This window comes from Macaca fascicularis, chromosome 10 (assembly GCF_037993035.2).
Source record: "Macaca fascicularis isolate 582-1 chromosome 10, T2T-MFA8v1.1".
In the NCBI taxonomy this organism is placed as follows: Eukaryota; Metazoa; Chordata; class Mammalia; order Primates; family Cercopithecidae; genus Macaca; species Macaca fascicularis.
The window spans coordinates 55,199,325-55,222,402 of NC_088384.1; the positions used below are offsets into that span (position 1 = coordinate 55,199,325).

Genomic DNA, 23,078 nt, shown 5'->3' on the forward strand with positions numbered 1-23,078 from the left:
AAGAAAAAATACTGCATGGTAAGCTCTACATGGAAAACTATATAGGAAACAAATATATGATTAAGCATTTCTATTTCAAGATTACAATCCTGGATAATTATAATATTGACTATCACATTTCCATAGTAAGAGGTATTTAATAATGCACATGATGTCTAGTCTGTATTTTGTTAAATGCTTAAAATTGACATTAAGAAACAAAACTAATAATATCCTGGTTATGTAAAAATCTCTGATTACTTTTCTATTTAATTTTGAGAGCTAAGGAAGCCAGGGTTTTCCTTCTTCTCCAATGATTTTGCACAAAACTTTTACACTGTTCATTACATACTGTGTGGTTTTACATCATTAGGTTTGAGAAACACATATATTGCTTAGAGATTATGAGGGAGTGAGGTAGGGAATTATTAGGGGAAAAAATGCGCTACCACCCCAGCTAGTTTTTGTATTTTTAGTAGAGATGGTTTCACCATGTTTGCCAAACTGCTCTTGAACTCCTGACCTCAAATGATCTGTCCCTCCCAGAGCACTGGGATTACAGGCCTGAGTCACCACGCCCGGCCCAATGTTTATATTTTTTTAAAACAGAGATGGGGTTTCACCACATTGACCAGGCTGGTCTCGAATTCCTAATCCCAAGTGATCCGCCCACCTCAGCCTCCCAAAGTGCTGGGATTACAGGCCTGAGCCAATGCACCCAGCCCTGAATGATTGTTTTGTCTGTACATTTCTCATGTCTTATATGGCATTGTAAAGGCAATCAGATCTTTTCATTCATGTGGTTTTGGACCTTTTCAGTAATGGTATTATTCTTTGTACTTAGAAGCTTGGCAGGCACTAGAACCCATCTCTCAAACAAAACAGGCTGAAGACATTAGGAATATAGTAGCTGCAACTTGCGGGAGGTTGCATGAAATATTAATCCTGCTTCTCTCAGAACAGAGTCCTGCAACGGAGCCAATGAAGCAATCACTAGCTCCACAAATAAGACACTGCAAAAATTAAAAAATACCTAAGATGTTTTTGTAGTCTGTGATAGCAACTATGCATAGTAGAAAGGCTAGTGCAAAACAGATACATACACCAATGGAACGGAATAGAGAGCCCAGAGATTAACCCATCATATATGGTCAACTAAATTTCAATAAGGGTACCAAGAATACACAGTGGGAAAATGACCGTCTCTTCAATAAATGATGTTGGGAAAACTGGGTATCCACGCACAAAAGAATGAAATTGGACCCCTGCTGTACACCACACCCAAAAATCAACTCAAAATGGATTAAAAACTAAAATGTAAGACTTGACACCATAAAACTCTTAGAAGGGAACATAGGGGAAAAGATCCTGGATATTGGATACAATGCCAAGCAAAAATAAACAAGTGCAACTATATCAAACTAAAATGCTTCTGCACAGTAAACAATCAATAAAATGAAAAGATAGGCCGGGCGCGGTGGCTCAAGCATGTAATCCCCGCACTTTGGGGGGCCGAGATGGGCGGATCACGAGGTCGGGAGATCGAGACCATCCTGGCTAACACAGTGAAACCCCATCTCTACTAAAAAAATACAAAAAAAAATAGCCGGACGTGGTGGCGGGCGCCTGTAGTCCCAGCTACTGGGGAGGCTGAGGCAGGAGAATGGCGCAAACCCGGGAGGCGGAGCTTGCAGTGAGCTGAGATGGCGCCACTGCACTCCAGCCTGGGCGACAGCACGAGACTCCCTCTCAAAAAAAAAAAAAAAAAAAAAAAAAAAAGAAAAGATAACCTATAGAATGGGAGAAAACATTTGCAAACCATATTATCTGGTAAGAGTTTAATATCCTAAGAGACTCATACAACTGAATAGCAGAAAAATCCACAAATAACCTGATTGAAAAAATGGGCAAAGGACGTAAATAGACATTTCTCCAAAGGAGACATACAAATGACCGACAGATATAGGAAAACATGCTTACCATCACTGATCATCAGGAAAATGCAAATCAAATCCACAATGAAGATGGCTCCTGTTTTTTAAAAAAGATAACTGTTGGTGATGATGTGGAAAAAAGGAAAACCTTATATATTACTGGTGGGAATATAAATTGTTACAGCCATTATAGAAAATAGTACTCAGGTTTCTCAAAAAATTAAACGTAAAACTGCCATGTGGTCCAGCACTCCCATATTGGGTATATATCCAAAGGAACTGAAATCAGTATGCTGAAGAGATATTTGTACGCTCATGTTTATGGCAGCATTCTCAACAGCCAACATATGGAAACAACCTACATGTTGATTGATGAACGAATGAATGAAGAAATTGTGGTGTATACACACAATGGAGTATTATTCGGCCCCCCCAAAATGGAAATCCTCTCATTTGTGACAACATGGATGAACCCAGAGGACATTATGTTAAGTGAAATAAGCCAGATACAGGTAGCACACACTGTATGATTTTACTTACATGTGAAATCTAAAATATGAAGCAGAGAGTAGCGTGGTGGTTGCCAGGTGCTGGGGGAAGGGGGAGATTGGGAAGTGATGGTTACAGGGTACAAAGTTTCATCATAGTGCCAATAGCTGACAATACTGTACTGTGTACCTAAAATTGCTAAGAGGGTAGATCTTCTGTTAAGTCCTCTTATCAAAACAACAACAATCATAATAAAGGGGGTGGCAGGAAACTTTGAGATGTGACAGGTTTGTTTATAACCTTGATGGTGGTGATGGTTTCAGGGATGTTTGTTTATCCCCAAACTGATGAAGATATATATGTTAAATATGTACCACTTTTTATATGTCAATCATACATCAATTAAGTGGTTTAAGAAAAACAATAACAATAACAAAGGTTTGTGGAATACACTAATCAGACAATATAAACATCATCAGGGAGTTGCAGAGGCAGCTTACCTGATTACTCGGCCTGATTTGGGGCCAGACATGGGGAAGCCAACTTTAGGAACAACCAAATGAGAATTCATTACAACTCACAGCACAAAGCTACCTCAAAGGAATCCAGTAGATACGCCGAAATTACACATTACATGAAAAAAAAAGAAAAAAGAAAAAACTATTGCAATTCTGAAGAAAACTTCTGAAGTCAGATTGTGTGTATGTGCCCATTTGTGTGCATCTTTTATTTTTTCAGATATTTTCTTGCAAAATTAACAAATTTTTCCTTTCATATTTTCCCATCATTCCACAGTTCCATTTCTTTTACCAAGTCCTAAGTAGGCTTTTACTCCCCTGTCCACCAGTAAACATTGGTTTGGCAAAGCCAAGAGATTATCTAATTTTCATCCAAAAAGGATGGTGACCCTTTGCTGGTGATTTGCATTTCTGCCTAGAAATCTAAACAATTTTTGTTTTCAAAGTTAAAAAATTTAACTAGAACATAGCTTACAGTTAATGTTTCTCTATGAATCTATCACTAATTATCTATAATGTTGTTATCTCATATCTTTTGGCTATTCTATCTTTAACAGGTTTTTTCATTGGTGGGTTCTCTACTTCAGGAACATCAATTGTTTTTACGTTGATCACTTTTTGACTGTCCTCCATTATTGATTATATTGTCTCTTATTGCTTTGTCTTTTATTCTCTGCACTCATCATGACTAAATGAAGCCTTTATATCAGAATTTTAGTTTAGCTAAGTATTTCAATCATTGCTATTTTAATTAGATTATCTGTCAGTTCCATGGTGGTGGTGTTTTAGCTCTCAGTTTCTTTCGCTTTGCAGTCTTTCTTCTCGTTTCATTGTTTAATAATCTTTGATTTCCTTTAAAAACATATATGTTATTTCATTCCTTAGCAACATGGTGCAGTTGCATAAAATTGTCTTCCTTTCCTTGCCTTCTGTTTTCTTAAGTTATGATTAAGTTCTTCACTTGTCATTTTTGTGTTCAGTTTTATTCATTCAATATTGATTTACTGAGTGCCTACTATGTGTCAGGCACTATTCTTAATACTAAGGAAAGGCCTGTTAGGGAAACCACATTCTTGCCCTCATGGATATTACATTTCAGATACAGAAGTCAGACAACAAATAATAGATCTATAATAAAACATCAAGATAGTCTATACTGGGGGATTGTGAGCTCCTGGCCTAACTCTCAATTCCTCCATTGCCACTATCATGAAAAAGCAGCCATAGACAATAGGTAAACTAATATGTGTTACTGTGTTCCCATAAAACTTTGCTGACACCTGCTTTCAGGCAGCTATTTGCATTTATCAATGTTATTCTCATCCTCTTTCTGGTATTGTTTTCTGAGGTCATTCCACTTACTGATATTATGACAATCAGGTATAAGGTTCTGGGTGGGCCAGTAGAGAAAAAAAGAGGATGATGACCATCCCCAAGGACATGCGTTGAGCCCTTTCCTTCACTTACAATTACTTTAAGACAAAGGAGAAGGGGTCATTTTGTTCTCTTCTGGCCGCTACCCATTTCTGGTTGTCTGTATGAAAGAACGGAAAGGTTGGAATCTGATACTGGCTTCATCCTGCAACTATCCAGGCCTGCTACTGGGGTGACTACCAACTAATGGGGCACCCAGAGAATGAGAAAACATGGACATCCACCAATGAAGTTCCCTAAAGGAGTAAGAGGTCAAGTTGTAATGGCACCTGCTGCTTAGTATTTTCTTCTACTGCCTGATTTCTTTTATGCCCGTGGTAGACTTAAACATTTAAGTGTCAGCTTATTTTCCTAGGACACTAAAATACTTTAAAAACACATTTTAATTCTTATTACCAGCCTCAACATCATAGTGAGATCTTGTCTCTACTAAAAGTAAAAACAAACGAACAAATACAAGATAGCCAGGCATGGTGTTGCATGCCTGTAGTCCCAGCTACTTAAAGCAGAGGCGGGAGGCTCATTTGAGCCCAGGAGTTTAGTTTACAGTGAGCTATGATTGTGCCACTGCACTCCATGCTGGACAACAGAATGAGACTCTTTCTTAAAAAAAAAAAAACCCTCTAATTTAAAACAAAACAAAACAAAACAGTTTTTATTCATTGCAGAAACAAATGCAAATAGGCAAAGAGCATAAATATGATCCTGAATCCCCTCTCCCAATATGACGAATGTTAACATTTCTAGACATATCTTCCAAATATAAACCTATATAAAACTAACATATGTGAACGCGTTATATACTAAAACATTAAACTCATATTGAATATGTAGCACTTTGCAGCCTTCCATAAGTAACACATGACAGCAATAACAAACGTAACAGAATATAAAATACTCTCAAATTGGCCTGATTTATAACCTGCTTTTTCATTTACTATCATGAAACCTTTTCTAAGTCTCTAAATTATTTTGGGTTTTTTTTGGCAATGGTTGTATAGTATTCCACTGCACAAATGTACCATAACTCATTTAAATAATCTCTCCTTGTTTGGGAATTTAATTTGCTTTGAGTTTTTCAGTATTATGACCAACACTTAAATGAATATCCTTTTACCTAAATATAGGCATATATTCTTTTTTTCCCGTACTTGCTATTTTTGTTTTTGTTTTGAAGATGGTTTCTCTCTGCTGCTCAGGCTGGAGTGTACTGGTGTGATCAGCTCACTGTAGCCTCAAACTCCTGTGCTCAAGGATCCTCCTGTCTCAGCCTCCCGAGGAGCTGAGACTACAGGCATGCACCACCACACCTGGCTATTTTTTTTTTTTTAATTTTTCATCTTGTAGAGATGGGGTCTCACTTTGTTGCCCAGGCTGCACTTTATAACCTGCACTTTGTAATAGAATTCTTATTTATAAATATACTTTACCTCCTCTGGGCACTGGTCTCATTTTTATGTTGAAAACTTGGTTGCAACACTTGAGAAATGCTGGTTCTCTTTGCTAGTTCTGGTGGGGCGGGAGGATAGGTAGACAACCGTGGGTTAGGGTTAGAATACTGATGCTCTGTGAGGCAGTACCCACGAGGTGATGAGGCCCATGGAACTCCTTGAAGAGGTTAAGGGATCCAGTAGAGGGTAACTGTGAGTCAGAAATCCCATTGTGACCACTACTACCTATACCAGGAAAGTGACATTCAACCATGAAACACTAAAGTGGGCATGAAAAAAATCCAAAGGGTATCACCAACTGACAAAGGGCAGAAAATGTATACTCTAGGTTGACATTTAGCCCTTAACACACCATGACAGCATGAGGCTCCATGGGTGTGTCAGCATGGGGGATCGGATGAAACCCTCCCCTCTCTTGCAGTCTGTGGCTCTGCCTCATGTAATATTATCACACAAACCTCTGCGTGAACACCATAAAATGCATACTTTTTGACATCTGAAGCCTCAGCTGGTCAAGTCCATCCGGGAAATATATCCTGAGATGGGTGGAACTTTCACATCTTATTCATATTTATACTTTCTTCTTTTCTTTTCTTCTCTCTCTCTCTCTCTCCCCCTCCTTTCCCCCTCCCCTCCCCTCTCCTCACCTCCCTTCTCCTTTCCTTTCCTTTCCCCCTTGTTATCTGCCTGGGAGTCTAGGATACAGCAGGCTCCGGGTAAATGCGTATTGTAAAGGTGGCAGGTAGAAAGGGCTTGGCTGTTGTTTTTCAAACAGATTATGCATACGCTGACATTATTAAAAACACACGCACATGTACATCACCATTGCCCCAGAAACCTCTCCAGCTGACTAGTGTCAAGCTAGTGATTTATAAGATTGTCTGCACATATTATATTTTAAAACACATATTGCTTTTGTGAAATGTGTATTTATTACACATTTTGGAATTGATAATATTCGCCAAAAAGCAGCCTCTCCTTGCTGGATCTGAGACAGTCTGTCACGTAAACACATTTCTGGAAGAGACTTCATACAAATGCTTTAGATGGGGCCAACCAGCTTCCATGGTCTCTCCCTCTCTCTGTCTCTCTCACACATACACACACACACACGCCCCTTCTCCTCCCCCGACCATGTCACACCCATACAAATAAATAATAAAAACAGTAATGGAACAACAGCCCCAGAGGAAAGCTCTGTTAGGAATAAGTCTTATTTTCAAAGCTGCACAAAACCCATCCAGCGAAGTAACCTTGTGAAAAGCAACACTTTATAACTCCACAGATTGGGCTGCCCCAAATTAGCGAGATGGCTCTGTGAGCCCCACCAAGTGTGTTCTTCAAATACCCTGAGCTGTGACTCCAAGTGCGAGAGTTGACAGGAAATCCAATTTGCGGTCAGTCTATAGAAAGAGTGTTCCAGACTCTGATCACCTTGGTACGGCCATGTGGGTCAGTATATGGCTGTGTGGGTGTGTGGGGCTGGGTAGGTATGTGGGTCTGTGTGCAGCTCTGTGGGTTAGTGTGTAGGTGTATGACTCTGTGGGTGTGTTGCTGCATGGCTGTGTGGGTCAGTGTGTGACTATGTGGGTGGGTTGGTGTGTGGACGTATGACTGTGTGGGTGTGTGGCTACACGGGTGTGTGGGTCAGTGTGTGGCTGTGTGGGTCGGTATGTTGCCGTGTGGGTCGGTGTGTGACTGTGTGGGTCGGTGTGTGGCCATGTGGGTTGGTGTGTTGCTGTGTGGGTCGGTGTGTAGCTCTGTAGGTTGGTGTGTGGGTGTATGACTGTGTGAGTGTGTGGGTGCACGGCTGTGTGGGTCAGTGTGTGACTGTGTGGGTCAGTGTGTGACTGTGTGGGTCGGTGTGTGGCTGTGTGGGTTGGTGTGTGGCTGTGTGGGTTGGTGTGTTGCTGTGTGGGTCGGTGTGTTGTGTGGGTTGGTGTGTTGCTGTGTGGGTCTGTGTGTTGCTGTGTGGGTTGGTGTGTGGCTGTGTGGGTGTGTGTGTGTAGTCACCCTGTGTAATGTGCATTCACACCCCACTCTGGCAGCTTAATCTTTTCCTCCCCAGCATTCACTGGCATAATCAACTGGGGGCCTGCGCAGAACCTGCCAAGCTTATATTAACGTTGGCTCAGGGAGAGATTTCTTCCTTCCTAGCACAGCACAGGCTGTACCTGGCTCAGCTACGACTCTCCCACCTTTACACCCCTCACTACACTACACATACACACAAACATGCACACACACACACAGGCGTGCGCACGTGCGCATGAACACACACGAACACACACAAACACACACGAGTGCCAGGTGGAACTAGTTCTGGTTAGTGTTTGGAAGGGGAACTTCCTTGGCCTCTGCCAAATATAGTCAATCACCCCAAGATTTTCAGAGCCTCTGCCTCATTGTTTGATCTGGAAACCCCTTTCCTACTCTACAGGGGCCACAAGCACATTATAAATGCAATCTCACTTGGAGGCTTAAGTGCCAACCTGGGCTCAAACAGCCGTGTCATCTGAATGAGTAATTTACTCATTCATAAAATGGGGATGATATTAGCAGGATGACATCGTGAGGTTCCTCATTAAGATATCATTTTAAAATGAACCCCAGTCCTTGTCCAGTGGGAGAGGCATCAGACAGAATGTCTACTCCCGCCTCAGTCCAGGATGGGATTAATCTCAGCCTGTTAGCCCTGCTAAGTCCAGTCACACAAACCCTGCAGGGAGAAAGAGGAGAGCATCTGCCATACAGTCAGGCTGCCATCCTGTTCACTTGCTTCTGTCCTTGCCCCTGTCCCTGAGCTCCAGACACACAGAACTCTTCATTGATCCCAGGACACACCCCCATTGCACACGCTGTGTCCTCTGCCTGGATTTCCCTTCCACCTATTCTCTGCCTAGAAAACTTATATTCATCCTTCAAAGCTGAGATCTAAAACCACCATTTATTGCAGCCTTCCATGCTCCCTCCTCTTCTCCCTCAGCCTCAAGCAGAGATAATTTCCTGGGTCATCATGGAATCTCATGGAAAGTTCTATTTGAACACTTCCCATACTTGCAACACCAGGACGTGATGTGGCTCTTCCACCAGATTGTGAACCCCTTGAAGAGAACAGTTATGTTTATCTTTGATTCCCTAATACTCAACCCGGTGTCAAGCACGTAGTAGTAAACTTAATCCATGTTTGAATGAATTATTCTTTGTGTCCTCAAAGTTTAACTCCACGACTGGGGCATACTAATTACCTAATGATTGTTTGTGGAAATTGTTATGAATCTATCTCTGCAGCACCATAGCCTAGTAGAGTTGTTTGAATGAGTGAGCTGTGCCTCATTCTGGCCACTCACTATGTTTCCTGGACTGTAGTAGGTGCCAAAAAAAAAGTCTGCATGAATGTTCATTCCCCCAGCACCTGTTATAAAGTTTATCTAACTGTTGCAATTGACAACCTTCATGTTTCTCCTCAACTCAATCAGTGCAGGTTTTACTTACCTGACGATGCAATGCAGGTTCAGGGCACCAGAGGATGGGGGAGGGAAGGAGGGCTCTGCTCCACTGGTTCATTCAAGAACCCAGGCTCCTGATGGCTCTGCCAGTTTCAACAAGTGACCTTCCAGGGTCATCCTTGGTGTTGAAACCTAGCTGGAAGGTTGTGGAAAAAGCAGGAACATTTTATGGCCAGGTCAGGAACTACCCCACATCACTTCTGCTCACATTCCTTTAACTAGAATTCAGTCACTTTGGTCACACCTCACTGCAGGGAAGGCTTGAAAATGTAGTTTAAACTGTGTGCTCAAGTAAAAGTGGAAATGGGTTTGACGAGCAGTAGTAAGTCCAAAAAACTTATCAATCATCCACAAATATTTGATGAACAATATGAATAATGAGTTTTTCTATACCTGGAAGCTACGTATAGGTATGTTTGCACATAGCATATGCTCAATGAGTAGTTGAAATAATTCATCTCTGTATCGTCAAAAACCTTACATATTGTCTCATGTGGAGATGGTACTCAGTAAATAAATGGATGAAAAGGAGGGAGGGAGGGAGGGAAGGAGGAGGGAGGGAAGAAGGAAGGAAGGAAGGAAGGAAGGAAGGAAGGAAGGATGGATGGATTTAATAACAAAGAGTAGATAATGTATAGATGAATGGACGGATGGATGCAAGAAATCAAGGATGCGTGGGAGGAAAGAAGGAAGGAAGGAATGAACAAATGAAAGAAGGAGAAAAGGAAGGAAAATAGTAAGAAAATATTTAATAATGGATGGATGATGGATAGATGAATGGATGAAAGAAAGGATGAGCGGTAGAAAAGAAGATGAGAGGGAGGAAGGTGTATATATACGTACATACGCACACATACACACATATATACATATACATAGTCTTGTTAATATGTAACAAGAATTAGGAGTTATATATATATGCATACACACACACACATACACATACACACACACATAAGTATATGCTTGGGAAATTAAGTACTTGGGAAATTGTTACCATCATAAACTAGGGCAATGGGTCACCCCTGAGGTGTTCCTGTTAGCCCCAACTGCTCAGTCCCTGCTTGGTCCTGATCCCTTGCCCCACACCTTATTACACCCTACACAGGGACTTGACCACCTTCTAGCTTCCAAGTAGGAGTGAGCTTACCTCCAGGTTTCCTGGGTGTGGTGGCTACAGCTTCAAGTGCGAGCCATGGAAAATGGGTGAGAAGACAGAGCAAGGTTTTAGATTCAAGGTCTACACTCTGCTTGAGTGATCAACATCATTTCCATACTATAATTACATTGCCCAATTCTCCCGATTGTACTGCTATCTTGTAGGCTGTCCTGGTTGGAAGTAATCTGAAACTATGAGACATTAGATTCTGTGAAACAATCACTTCCCAAAGAAATATGGTCCTAGACAGTAATTGATAAATCCCATTAAGCCTCTTATTTCCTATTTGGTCTCTTCTGAGATGACATTGTTGATTTGTGTAATGCAAACTGTGTCCCCCATATTGCCAAACGTGAAAGATTTGCCCAGCTTTGGAGGATAAGGGCTCAGGGAGTCTAAGCCAGGGAGCAGAAGGAAGACGCTGTTGAGTTATGATAGGTGGCTAGACCAGATATATCTTGACGGATTTTTCTCCATGGTCTGCATGATTATTCTGCTCCAGAGAACTCCTACAAGGACAGCTTACAACTACTGTGGTTTAAGTCAGAGGCCACAGGATCTGTTCTTGTGAAACTTGGTTAGCATAAAAGGAAAAGGGACGCATTTGGCTCAGAGCTCAGAGGTGCTCCACAAGGGATGCCCCAGAACACTGCAGATGGTCCAGGAGGAGCACACATCTTTGCAAAGCACCCCTGACTCTCCAGTCCTGATATCCTCAGTCCCTGGCTTCTGTACCCTAAATCCAGAACTTTGCTGAGTTAGAGTGTGTTAAAATAATTGTGTTTATCTCATGCTCTTGTAAAATTTAGGACTTGTTTGCTTAGACATCCCCCGACCCAGCCAATTTCTTCCTTACCCTGTCTTTTCTGGGTCCAGGGATGAGAGACTAAAGACTTTTGTTAAAGAGGAAAGCAAGCTGAAGTGAAAAGGAAAGAGCACTAAACTAGGAGTCAGGCAATGAAATTACAATCCCTATCTTGTGGCAAAGTTGCTGAACTGCTTTGAGCAAGTCTCGTCCCCTTTCTGGCCTGGCCTGCAACTCCCCATCTTAAGATAAGGGATTAGTCTAGAACATTTTAAAATTAGCTGCCAATATTTAAAATCAAGAGATCCCACATAAAAGAGGTTTTTTTTTTTTTTTTAGCTCCTCCCATAAATTCTGATTGGAAACACCAGTCTCACACTCCCACTTGGCCTCAAACAGCTGAAACTGAGTGGTGGCTTCTTGCTTTAGGTGGGGTTTGCACCTTCAGGTTAACCACAATCCCCACTACTCTCTATTGCTTTAAACCTTGCTTCACTTGCTTATGTTATCAACTGGCTCTCATAAGCTTATGTTTGTAATTTCTAGATATCTATTCCCACTCCAGCTTCATTAATTCAAAATAAACTCACTCTCACACAGAAGCCAAGTGTAAGAACCATCACCTGGGACTGCTATTTGTCAACACTAATTAAGCCTGCATGGCCCCAGTTCTGCACCCTGGACAAATTATTGAGCGCTATTAGAGGCAAGTGAGTCCTCCCATATCCCACCAAGTCCTGTCTAACGGGCAGCCACACCCTCGCCCAGACTGAGAATATGCTGATACCTGGTAGACTAAAACTTCATCTTGTTATTAGCACCAAAGCCTTGAATCCCTACTAAATCTGCCCTGCATTTGATTTCTTTGTAATTCTGCCATTCCTTGGGATCAGGATGGGGATGTGGGGGGATGAGGGTGAGATGGGTAATTCTTCTCTATCAAGACATGTCTAAACTGCCTATCTTTTAGGTGCAACTGCTGCTTCCAAAAGGCCATCGTTCTTGTTGCTGTAAAGAATGATGGATGTGATACCATATATTACCACTGTGCACTTTCATTTTCAGTGTCTGATTTTCCTCCCCCAAATTGCCAAGTGATCGAGAGGCTAGGGTTGCTTTTATGAGATGTGTCATAAGGCCTTCTTTATGACCAACGTGGCCAGGCAACGTGGATCAGAGATAAGGAAAAACTTTCAGGTACCTCCGAGTTGTTTCTTGCTGGTATCTTTTCGCAGGTTCCCTCCAAGGCGTCTCTCCAGGAGTCCATGGCTGCCAGGAGGATATCAGGTGGTTAATCTGCTTTCAACTCCTTACAATTACTGAGCCCACCAGTCAAAACCCACCACAATCTGAACCCACTGAGGGCCCACTCTGTGGCAGGCACTGTGCTGAGGTCTAAGAGGTGAGAGATAAAAAGTATATCTCTGCTCTTGTGAAGCTTCTATTCCAGTGAGCAAGAGACAATTAAAACAAAGCTATGGTGTGGTGCAGTGGGTCACACCTGTAATCCCAGCACTTTTGGAGGCTGAGGCAGGTGGACCACTTGAGGTCAGGAGCTCAAGACCAACCTGGCCAACATAGAGAAACCCCGCCTCTACAAAAAATACAAAAATTAGGCTGAATAGGAACAGCTCCAGTCTACAGCTCCCAACATGAGTGATGCAGAAGACGGGTGATTTCTGCGTTTCCAACTGAGGTACCGGGTTCATCTCACTGGGGCTGGTTGGACAGTGGATGCAGCCCATGGAGTGTGAGCCGAAGCAGGGCAGGGCATCACCTCACCCGGGAAGGGCAAGGGTTTGGGAAATTCCCTTTCCTAGCCAAGGGAAACCGTGACAGACAGTACCTGGAAAATCAGGACACTCCCACCCTAATACTGAGCTTTTCCAATGATCTTAGCAAATGGCACACCAGGAGATTATATCCCACACCTGGCTCTGAGGGCCCCATGCCCATGGAGCCTCACTCACTGCTAGCACAGCAGCTTGAGATTGAACTGCAAGGTGACAGCGAGGCTGGGGGAGGGGCGTCCACCATTGCTGAAGCTCGAGTAGGTAAACAACATGGTTGGAAAGCTCAAACATGGTAGAGCCCACTGCTGCTCAAGGAGGCCTGCCTGCCTCCGTAGACTCCACCTCTGGGGGCAGGGCATAGCTGAACAAAAGGCAGCAGAAACTTCTGCAGACTTAAACATCCCTGACAGCTTTGAAGAGAGTAGGGGTTCTCCCACATGGAGTTTGAGATCTGAGAATGGACAGACTGCCTCCTCAAGTGGGTTCCTGACTCCCGAGTAGCCTAACTGGGAGACGTCTCCCAGTAGGGGCCGACTGACACCTCGTACAGCCAGGTGCCCCTCAGAGACGAAGCTTCCAGATGAAGGATCAGGCAGCAACTTTAGTCATTCTGCCATATTTGCTGTTTTGCAGTCTCCACTGGTGAAACCCAGGCAAACAGGGTCTGGAGTAGACCTCCAGCAAACTCAAACAGACCTGCAGCCGAGGGTCCTGACTGTTAGAAGGAAAACTAACAAATAAAAAGGACATCCACACCAAAACTCCATCTGTACGTCACTATCATCAAAGACCAAGGGTAGATAAAACCACAAAGATGGGGAGAAACCAGAACAGAAAAGCTGAAAATTCTAAAAATCAGAGCACCTCTTCTTCTCCAAAGGAATGCAGCTCCTCGCCAGTGATGGAACAAAGTTGGACAGAGAATGACTTTGACAAGTTCAAAGTTCCCTTTGAAAGGGAAGCTCATCAGACTAACAGCGAATCTCTCAGCAGAGACTCTACAAGCCAGAAGAGAGGGTGGCTCAATAGTCAACATTCTTAAGAAAAGAATTTTCAACCCAGAATTTCATATCCAGCCAAACTAAGCTCCATAAGTGAAGGAGAAATAAAATCCTTTACAGACTAGCAAATACTGAGAGAGTTTGTCACCACCAGGGTTGCCTTACAAGAGCTCCTGAAGAAAGCACTAAACATGGAAAGGAACAACTGGTACCAGCCAGTGCAAAAACATGCCAAATTGTAAAGACCATTGATGCTAGGAAGAAACTGCATCAACTAACATGTAAAATAACCAGCTAACATCATAATTACAGGATCAAATTCATACATAAGAATATTAACCTTAAATGTTAATGGGCTAAATGCTCCAGTTAAAAGACACAGACTGGCAAATTGGATAAAGAGTCAAGACCCATCAGTGTGCTGTGTTCAGGAGACCCATCTCACATGCAGAGACACACATAGGCTAAAAATAAAGGGATGGAGGAAGATACACCAAACAAATGGAAGCAAAAAAAGAAAAAAACAAAACAAAACAGGGGTTGCAATGCTAGACTCTGATAAAACAGATTTTAAAGGAACAAAGATCAAAAGAGACAAAGAAGGCCATTACATAATGGCAAAGGGATCAATTCAACAAGAAGAGCTAACTGTCCTAAATACATACGCACCCCATACAGGAGCACCCAGATCCATAAAGGAAGTCCTTAGAGACCTACAAGGAGACTTAAACTCCAACACAACAATAATGGGAGATTTTAACACCCCACTGTCAACATAAAACAGATCAACGAGACAGAAAGTTAACAAGGATATCCAGTACTTGAACTCAGTTCTGCACCAAGCAGACCTAATAGACATATACAGAACTCTCCACCCCAAGTCAACAGAATATACATTCGTCTCAGCACCACATCGCACTTATTCCAAAATTGACCACATAGTTGGAAGTAAGCACTCCTCAGCAAATGCAAAATAACAGAAATTATAACAAACTGTCTCTTAGACCACAGTGCAATCAAATTAGAACTCAGGATTAAGAAATGCACTAAAAACTGTTCAGCTACATGGAAACTGAACAACCTGCTCCTGAAGTACATAACTGGGTACATAACGAAATGAAGGCAGAAATAAAGATGTTCTTTGGGGCAAAAACTGGAAAAATTCCCTTTGAAAACTGGCACAAGACAGGGATGCTCTCTCTCACTACTCTTATTCAACATAGTGTTGGAAGTTCTGGCTAGGGCAATCAGGCAAGAGAGAGAAATAAAGGGTATTCAGTTAGGAAAAGAAGAAGTCAAATTGTCCCTCTTTGCAGATGACATGATTGTATATTTAGAAAACCCCACTCTCTCAGCCCAAAACCTCCTTAAGCTGATAAGCAACTTCAGCAAAGTCTCAGGATACAAAATTAAATTGCAAAAATCACAAGCATTCTTATACACCGGTAACAAACAAACAGAGAGCCAAATCATGAATGAACTTCCATTCACAATTGCTTCAAAGAGAATAAAATACCTAGGAATCCAACTTACAAGGGATGTAAAGGACCTCTTCAAGGAGAACTACAAACCACAGCTCAGTGAAATAAAAGAAGACACAAACAAATGGAAGAACATGCCATGCTCATGGATAGGAAGAATCAATATCGTGAAAATGGTCATACTGCCCAAGGTTATTTATAGATTCAATGCCATCCCCATCAAGCTACCAATGACTTTCTTCACAGAATTGGAAAAAACTGCTTTAAAGTTCATATGGAACCAAAAAAGAGCCCGCATTGCAAAGACAATCCTAAGTTAAAAGAACAAAGCTGGAGGCATCACGCTACCTGACTTCAAACTATACTACAAGGCTACAGTAACCAAAACAGCATGGTACTGGTACCAAAACAGAGATATAGACCAATGGAACAGAATACAATCCTCAAAAATGATACCACACATCTACAGCTATCTGATCTTTGACAAACCTGAGAGAAACAAGAAATGGGGAAAGGATTCCCTATTTAATAAATGGTGCTGGGAAAATTGGCTAGCCATAAGTAGAAAGCTGAAACTGGATCCTTTCCTTACTCCTTATATGAAAATTAATTCAAGATGGATTAGAGACTTAAATGTTAGACCTAATACCATAAAAACCCTAGAAGAAAACCTAGGTAGTACCATTCAGGACATAGGCATGGGCAAGGACTTCATGTCTAAAACACCAAAAGCAATGGCAGCAAAAGCCAAAATTGACAAATGGGATCTAATTAAACTAAAGAGCTTCTGCACAGCAAAAGAAGCTACCATAAGAGTGAACAGGCAACCTACAGAATGGGAGAAAATTTTTGCAATCTATTCATCTGACAAAAGGCTAATATCCAGAACCTACAAAGAACTCAAACAAATTTACAAGAAAAAAACAAACAGCCCCATCAAAAAGTGGGCAAAGGATATGAACAGACATTTCTCAAAAGAAGACATTCATACAGCCAACAGACACATGAAAAAATGCTCGTCATCACTGGCCATCAGAGAAATGCAAATCAAAACCACAATGAGATACCATCTCACGCCAGTTAGAATGGCAATCATTAAAAAGTCAGGAAACAACAGGTGCTGGAGAGGATGTGGAGAAATAGGAACACTTTTACACTGTTGGTGGGATTGTAAACTAGTTCAGCCATTATGGAAAACAGTATGGCGATTCCTCAAGGATCTAGAACTAGAAGTACCATATGACCCAGCCATCCCATTACTGGGTATATACCCAAAGGATTATAAATCATGCTGCTATAAAGACACATGCACACGTATGTTTATTGCGGCACTATTCACAATAGCAAAGACTTGGAATCAACCCAAATGTCCATCAGTGACAGACTGGATTAAGAAAATGTGGCACATATACACCACGGAATACTATGCAGCCATAAAAAAGGATGAGTTTGTGTCCTTTGTAGGGACATGGATGCAGCTGGAAACCATCATTCTTAGCAAACTATCACATGAACAGAAAACCAAACACTGCATGTTCTCACTCATAGGTGGGAACTGAACAATGAGATCACTTGGACTCTGGAAGGGGAACATCACACACCTGGGCCTATCATGGGGAGGGGGGAGGGGGGAGGGATTGTATTGGGAGTTATACCTGATGTAAATGATGAGTTGATGGGTGCTGATGAGTTGATGGGTGATGAGTTGAAGGGTGCAGCACACCAACATGGCACAAGTATACATATGTAACAAACCTGCACGTTATGCACATGTACCCTAGAACTTAAAGTATAATAATAATAATTAATTAATTAAATAATTAATTTAAAAAAAAAAGATGTTCTTTGAAACCAATGAGAACAAAGACACAATATACCAGAATCTCCGGGACACGTTTAAAGCAGTGTGTAGAGGGAAATTTATAGCAATAAATGCCCACAAGAGAAAGCAGGAAAGATCTAAAATTGACACCCTAACATCACAATTAAAAGAACTAGAGAAGCAAGAGGAAACACATTCAAAAGCTAGCAGAACGCAAGAAATAACTAAGATCAGAGCAGAACTGAAGGAGATAGACACACAAAAACCCCTTCAAAAAAATCAATGGATCCAGTAGCTGTTTTTTTGAAAAGATCAACAAAATTGATAGACTATCAAGACTAATAATGAAGAAAAGAGAGAAGAATCAAATAGATACAATAAAAAAATGATAAAGGGGATATAAGGCCGGGCGCGGTGGCTCAAGCCTGTAATCCCAGCACTTTGGGAGGCCGAGGCGGGCGGATCACAAGGTCAGGAGATCGAGACCACAGTGAAACCCCGTCTCTACTAAAAATACAAAAAATTAGCCGGGCGCGGTGGCGGGCGCCTGTAGTCCCAGCTACTCAGGAGGCTGAGGCAGGAGAATGGCGGGAACCCGGGAGGCGGAGCTTGCAGTGAGCCGAGATCGCGCCACTGCACTCCAGCCTGGGCAACAGCGTGAGACTCCGTCTCAAAAAAAAAAAAAAAAAAAAAAAAAAGGGGATATAACCACTGATCCCACAGAAATAAAAACTACCATCACAGAATACTATAAACACCTCTACACAAATAAACTAGAAAATCTAGAAGAAATGAATAAATTCCTGGTCACATACACCCTCCCAAGACTAAACTAGGAAGAAGCTGAATCCCTGAATAGACCAATAACAGGCTCTCAAATTTTGAGCCAATAATTAATAGCTTATCAACCAAAAAAAGTCCGGGACCAGACAGATTCACAGCTGCATTCTACCAGAGGTACAAAGAGGAGCTGGTATCATTCCTTCAGAAACTATTTCAATCAATAGAAAAAGAGGGAATCCTCCCTAACTCGTGTGATGAGGCCAGCATCATCCTGATACCAAAGCCTGGTGGAGACACAACAAAAAAAGAGAATTTTAGGCCAATATCTTTGATGAATATTGATTCAAAAATCCTCAATAAAATTCTGGCAAACCAAATCCAGCTGCACATCAAAAAGCTTATCCACCACAACCAAGTGGGCTTCATCCCTGGGATGCAAGGCTGGTTCAACATATGCAAATCAATAAAGGTAATCCATAATAAACAGAACCAAAAACAAAAACCACATGATTATCTCAATAGATGCAGAAAAGGCCTTTGACAAAATTCAACAGCACTTCTTGCTAAAAACTCTTGATTAACTAGGTATTGATGGAATGTATCTCAAAACAATAAGAGCTACTTATGACAAACCCACAGCCAATATCATACTGAATGGGCAAAAACTGGAAGCATTCCCTTTGAAAACTGGCACAAGACAGGGATTCCCTCTCTCACCACTCCTATTGCAACATAGTGTTCGAAGTTCTGGCCAGTGCAATCAGGCAAGAGAAAGAAATAAAGGGTATTCAATTAGGAAAAGAGGAAGTCAAATTGCCCCTGTTTGCAGATGACATGATTGAATATTTAGAAAACCCAACAGTCTCAAGCCAAAATCTCCTTAAGCTGATTAGCAACTTCAGCTAAGTCTTAGGATGCAAAATCAATGTGCAAAAATCACAAACATTCCTACACACCAATAACAAACAGAAAGCCAAATCATGAGTGAACTCCCATTCACAATTGCTTCAAAGAGAATAAAATATCTAGGAATACAACTTACAAGGGATATGAAGGACCTCTTCAAGGAGGAACTACAAACCACTGCTCAATGAAATAAAAGAGGACACAAACAAATGGAAAAACATTCTATGCGTATGGATAGGAAGAATCAATATCATGAAAATGGCCATATTGCCCAAGGTAATTTATAGATTCAATGCTATCCCCATCAAGCTACCAATGACTTTCTTCACCGAATCCGAAAAAAAAACTATATTAAAGTTCACATGGAACCAAAAAAGAGCCCTCATTGTCAAGACAATCCTAAACCAAAAGAACAAAGCTGGATGCATCACACTATCTGACTTCAAACTATACTACAAGGCTGCAGTAACCAAAACAGCATTGTACTGGTATCAAAACAGAGATACAGACCAATGGAACAGAACAGAGCCCTCAGAAATAATACCACATATCTACAACCATCTCATCTTTGACAAACCTGACAAAAACAAGGAATAGGGAAAGGATTCCCTATTTAATAAATGGTGCTGGGAAAACTGGCTAGCCATAAGTAGAAAGCTGAAACTGGATCCCTTCCTTACATCTTATACAAAACTTAATTCAAAATGGATTAAAGACTTAAATGTTAGACTGAAAATCATGAAAACCCTAGAAGAAAACCTAGGAAATACCATTCAGGACACAGGCATGGGCAATGACTTCATGTCTAAAACACCAAAAGCAATGGCAACAAAAGCCAAAATATCAAATGGGATCATTAAACTAAAGAGCTTGTGCACAGCAAAAGAAACTAGCATCAGAGTGAACAGGCAACTTACAAAACAGGAGAAATTTTTTGCAATCTATCCATCCGACAAATGGCTAATATCCAGAATCTACAAAGAACTTAAACAAATTTACAAGAAAAAATCAAAACAACCCATCAAAAAGTGGGCAAAAGATATGAACAGACACTTCTCAAAAGAAGACATTTATGCAGCCAACAGACACATGAAAAAATGCTCATCATCATTGGCCATCAGAGAATTGCAAATCAAAACCACAGTGAGATACCACCTCACACCAGTCAGATGGTAAAATGTCAGGAAACAACAGTGCTGGAAAGGATGTGGAGAAATAGGAACACTTTTACACTGTTGGTGGGACTGTAAACTAGTTCAACCATTATGGAAAACAGTATGGTGATTCCTCAAGGATCTAGAACTAGAAATGCCATTTGACCCAGTCATCCCATTACTGGGTATATACCCAAAGGATTATAAATCATGCTACTATAAAGACACATGCACACGTATGCTTATTGCGGCACTATTCACAATAGCAAAGACTTGGAACCAACCCAAATGCTCATCAATGACAGACTGGATTAAGAAAATGTGGCACATATACACCATGGAATACTATGCAGCCATAAAAAAGGATGAGTTCATGTCCTTTGTAGGGACATGGATGAAGCTGGACACCATCATTCTGAGCAAACTATCACAAGGACAGAAAACAAAACACATGTTCTCACTCATAGGCGGGAACTGAACAATGAGAACACTTGGACACAGGGTGGGGAACATCACACACCAGGGCCTGTCGTTGGGTGGGGAGAGAGGGGAGGGATAGCATTAGGAGATATGTTAGGAGATATGTTACATTAAGAGATACCTAATGTAAATGACCAGTTAATGGGTGCAGCACAGCAACACGGCACATGTATACATATGTAACAAACCTGCACATTGTGCACATGTACCCTAGAACTTAAATTATAACAAAAAATAAATAAAAATAACAATACCAAAATTAGCTGGGCATGGTGGCACTCACCTATAATCCCAGCTACTCAGGAGGCTGAGGCAGGAGAATCACTTGAATCTGGGAGACAGAGGCTGCGGTGAGCCAAGAAAATGCCACTACACTCCAGCCTGGGTATAAATAAATAAAAAATAGATAAATAAATAAATAAAAGCTATCTACTAGCCAGCAGTGATAAGCACTGGGAAGAAAACTATCTGAGTAAAGACAGGATGATGGTGATGGATATTGTAGGTTCGAGCCACCAGGGGAGACCTCTCCCTGAGGTGGCTTCTATGCAGACCCCTAGATGAAGTGGATGCTCAGGCTGTGAGGAAGAGCTGTCTGGGTGATGGGAACAAGTGCCAAAGTCTGGCAGCTACAACATGCTTGGAACATTTGAAGACCAGAAAGAGGGTCTTTGTAGCTACAGCAGAGTAAGAGAGAGAAACTGAAGAAGACACTAAGGTCAGAGAACTGGTCCTCATTGTCCACTGCTCCATTGACCTTGGCTTTAAGTATTCGCCTGCAGTCTCCAGAGAAACAGGAAGAACAGGATATGTAGACAGAGATATGAAACCACACTTAGAGATAGAGATGGAGACAGAGATAGAGATGATAGAGATGGTGATGAAGACGGAGGTACAGATGGAGATAAAGAGGTAGAAGTAGAGGTAGAGGTAGAGAGAGACATAAAAAAAAGAGAGAGAAATTAAAAAACACTTACTTTAATGTATCTGCTCATGAAATTGTGGGGCTGGCCAATTCCGACATCTTCAGGGCGGGTCAGCAGGCTGCAAGTGCTCAGGCGGGAGCTGATGATGCTGCAGTCTTGGGGAAGAATTTCTTCTTCCTCAGAGAAACCTCAGTTCCACTCTTTAGGCCTTTTAACTGATCAAATGGGGCCTATTCAGTTTACTGAAGGTAATCTCCTTATCTTAAGTCAACTGATAGTAGATGTTAGCCCATCTACAAATTCCCTTGAGAGCAACACCTAGATGAGTGTTGGATTGAGTAACTGGGTGCTATAGCCTGGCCAGGTGGACACATACAACTCCCCACCACAGGCTCTTTGAGCTCCTGCCTTATTTTCCATCACATGCCTCTGCTTTTGGCATCCTCTCTGTGCATAGCTCCAAGTGCGTCTCCTACCATAATGACCAGTATGGGGTCTGGCCTAAGGATACAGTACAGATGTTACTGCTATTATTTTGTTAGTCACCTTAAATATTTTTAGAAGAGTGATGATATTTTTCAAAATAAAACGTATGATTTCCATGTCCCTATCTGGGTTCTGAGATGTTTAGATTTCAGCGAGAGGAGTTTGGCAGACTTGCCCCATCTCCTCCAATGCTACCAGAGCACTGATGGATGAAGGATTGCCCTGTGAACCTCTGACTCATCTGCTTGTTCTCTGAGCTTTTCCATAGAGCAGAAAGACAGCTCTAGACTGAGTCAGAGCCAGAGAGGGCTGTGGCATTATCCTTAAAGACACAGCATCCATGAATGTGTCTCCACACCCCATCCCCAGCCTATATGCCTTTGGGGAGAAAGAGTGCTAAGCCCTCTCTATGAGGCTGCCCCAAGTCTTTCTAGGCGGGGCTCTCTCTGACTCCACTTCACCACATCAGGCATTTGCTGTTGAATGAATAATCCTAACCCCAGCTCTGGTCTTGACAGCCCTTGCTCAAAACTTCAGCTCTCTGTGGACTTCAGGAAGGAAGACCAACTCCACAGCATGGCTTTGGAAAGCCTCCATGATTGTCCCAACCAAAACTCCTGCAGCCTCCCCCCCGGCTCCAGATTCTTACACATCCCTGAGGGTCAGGTGACACCTGTGTCCTCCAAGGTCCTGACATTCCCACCTCCCTCCCTCTGCTCAAACCCCTTCATCCACTGGAAGATGCTGTTTTCTTCATTTAAATATCCTTAAGAAAATTCTATTCTGTTGCAAGAAAAAAGAAATAAAATGTATAATATTACAAATGAGAATATCTGTCCAACAAATATCACCATTAGGAGAATGAGAGAGCGACCTACAGAATGGAGAACATATTAGCAATAATATCTTCAACCAAGAACTAATATCCAGAATATATAAAGAACACTTACCAATAAGAAAAAGGTAGA

At 41.7% G+C, this 23,078-nt stretch overlaps 1 long non-coding RNA gene across 2 annotated transcripts; it reads right to left on the reverse strand.

Moving 5' to 3' along the window:
• Positions 1 to 1,850: 1,850 nt before the first annotated feature.
• Positions 1,851 to 21,843, reverse strand: LOC102115697 (uncharacterized). Of its 2 annotated transcripts, XR_006689771.2 has the most exons (7): positions 21,676 to 21,843; positions 20,982 to 21,079; positions 12,480 to 12,547; positions 10,465 to 10,494; positions 9,301 to 9,450; positions 2,903 to 2,992; positions 1,851 to 2,010 (listed from the first exon to the last, which is right to left on the reverse strand). It is a non-coding gene; the product is annotated as an uncharacterized lncRNA (long non-coding RNA). The 2 variants fall into 2 exon arrangements; XR_006689772.2 differs by lacking the exon at positions 10,465 to 10,494.
• Between the last annotated feature and the right edge of the window lie 1,235 nt (positions 21,844 to 23,078).